Source organism: Schistocerca americana, chromosome 3 (genome assembly GCF_021461395.2).
Source record: "Schistocerca americana isolate TAMUIC-IGC-003095 chromosome 3, iqSchAmer2.1, whole genome shotgun sequence".
Taxonomy (NCBI): domain Eukaryota; kingdom Metazoa; phylum Arthropoda; class Insecta; order Orthoptera; family Acrididae; genus Schistocerca; species Schistocerca americana.
In genome coordinates this window covers 590,920,418-590,922,917 of record NC_060121.1, presented here as the reverse complement: position 1 = coordinate 590,922,917, position 2,500 = coordinate 590,920,418, and the positions used below count along the sequence as shown (strand labels likewise).

At 63.6% G+C, this 2,500-nt stretch overlaps 1 pseudogene; it reads left to right on the top strand.

Annotated features, from left to right (window-relative positions):
• Positions 1–2,500, top strand: part of LOC124607576 — a 7,964-nt pseudogene that overhangs the window by 2,468 nt on the left and 2,996 nt on the right.

Here is a 2,500-nt window from a genome sequence, read left to right as displayed (position 1 = left end):
GGCGTTTAGCGCGGGCGTGGTCTGCTCTCGCCGTTGGTTGGCCTCGTGCTGGCCGGCGGTGCAGGATGCGCGCGCCTGCGCGGCGTTCGCGCCCCGGTGCTTCAACCTGCGTGCAGGATCCGAGCTCGGTCCCGTGCCTTGGCCTCCCACGGATCTTCCTTGCTGCGAGGCCGCGTCCGCCTTAGCGTGCTCCTCCGGGGGCGCGCGGGTGCGCGGATTCTCTTCGGCCGCCATTCAACGATCAACTCAGAACTGGCACGGACTGGGGGAATCCGACTGTCTAATTAAAACAAAGCATTGCGATGGCCCTAGCGGGTGTTGACGCAATGTGATTTCTGCCCAGTGCTCTGAATGTCAACGTGAAGAAATTCAAGCAAGGCGCGGGTAAACGGCGGGAGTAACTATGACTCTCTTAAGGTGGCCAAGTGGCGGCGGTGTGGCTGCATCCGGACTTGGCTTTTCGAAGTGCGGTCTTGATGTAGTCGTGCTGCTGCTGCGAGGTGCCTTCCTTGGGTTATAGTTACAGGGAGAGTGATGCGCAATACATGGGCCTAGCCCTCTTAGCCTCTCCTCTCCTGCGGTCTTCTCCCCTTCTCGTGGGCCCGCTGATTTTTGCAGAGTGGAAGACCGCACCAGGGGCTTGGGGGGGTTACCAGCCCCCCCTCGCATTATCCCTTTATAGTTGGGGGCAGCCGACAAGAAACAAGAGATGGTGGCCCTTCCGCTGAAGGTGCCACCCCAGCTACCCCAGCACCTATCCGGCCAACCGGCCGTAACGAAAATGCGATAGTTTGTGTAGCTCCCTTTGCTTGCAGTGAGTGCCACCGCACTTTTACCACGAAGAACGGTCTCGGGGTCCATCGCCGCCGCCAACACCCTGCGGCCGCCAACGCTGAGATCGTGACGGAGAGGCATCGCGCGAGGTGGACGGAGGAAGAAGTCCTGTCGCTCGCCAAGGCAGAGGCCGAACTGTTCCTGGAGAGGGACGCCCGGTTCTTCTTTGTAAATCAAGAACTTACCAGGATGTTCCCCGACCGAACGCTTGAGGCAATCAAGTGCCGACGGCGGCAAGCTGCCCACAAGCAGCTTGTCCGCCAATTCATGGAGGCACTTGAGATCGGTCGGGGTGAAGAGCCGGCGTCCCGCCGTGGAGCAGCGAGCTCGCTGCCTGACGCGGGCGAGGCCGCTGCGCCGCCCGTCGACGCAGCTGAGGACTTCGCGGCCGACACCACCGGGCCGCCGCCGGAGGGGCCGACTGACGCCGCCATCTGGGAGCATCTGGCGGGGCTACCTGCTTCCGCCCAGCGTTTCTCTGCCCTGGATCGAGTCATTGGTCTGGGGCGGGGCACGCCGCCCGATGTCATCCTGGGCATGCTCCCGGATGCCCTTGCGTCGGTCGGGTCCAGGGGGGAGAGGTCGATCACCAGGACACAGCGGCCGCGCCAACCATCCAAGCGGCCGCCTGCCGCCCCGCCGCTGCAGAAGCGCAAGCGGCGCCGCTGGGAATACGCGCGGACACAGGACGCCTTCCGTAGGTCGCGTGCACGTTGCGTGCGCGGCTTGCTGGACGGCACCCTGCTGCAGCCGCCACCCGACATCCCCGGTCTGCTGGACTTCTGGGCGGACCTCTTCACGAAGAAGCCGATCTCCACCGCCGGCTTCATCCGTGACCGCCTTCTCCCGCACTCGGAGCCTGTCGCTCCTGAGTGCCTATGGGGGCCGGTCACACGTGAGGAGGTCGCTGCTGCCTTGCCGCCCAGGGGATCGGCAGCCGGGCCGGACGGCCTGACTCCAGCGGAGCTGCGGCGCCTGCCGCATGAAGTCCTGGTGAAACTCTTGAACCTCTTCCTCCTGGCCCGCGCCCTCCCCGAGCGTCTGCTTCGCGCCCGGACGTCACTTCTCCCCAAAACGGCTGCACCAACATCCCCCGCTGACTTTCGCCCCATTACGGTCTGCTCGGTGTTGGCGCGGACCTTTCACAAGGTTCTCGCGTCACGCCTGATGCGTGCATGTGCTGTGGACGAACGTCAGCAGGCATTCATCCCCCGGGATGGGATGTTGGAAAACACCTTCATCTTGGACACTGCTCTCACCGACGCAGTCCGCTCCTGTCGCTCTGTTTTTGTGGCATCGATCGACGTCTCTAAAGCGTTCGATTCGGTGGACCATGCCGCCCTCCGCCCCGTGCTGAGGGCTCATGGCCTGCCGGATTGCTTTATTGAGTACGTCGAAAGGTGTTACGAGGGTAGCACGACGGTGATAGCGGGCGGCGCCGACGTGGGCGTGCCCCTGCAGCCGGCTAGGGGTGTGCGTCAGGGTGACCCCCTCTCCCCCCTCCTTTTCAATTTTGCGGTGGACTATGTTTTGAGTCAACTTCCCTCCCACATCGGAGCTCGGATCCTTGGTCGCAGAGTTAACGCTGCGGCCTTCGCAGATGACGTCCTGCTTTTTGCATCGACCGCGAGGGGATTGCAGTCCCTCATCGACGCAGCCGTCGCAG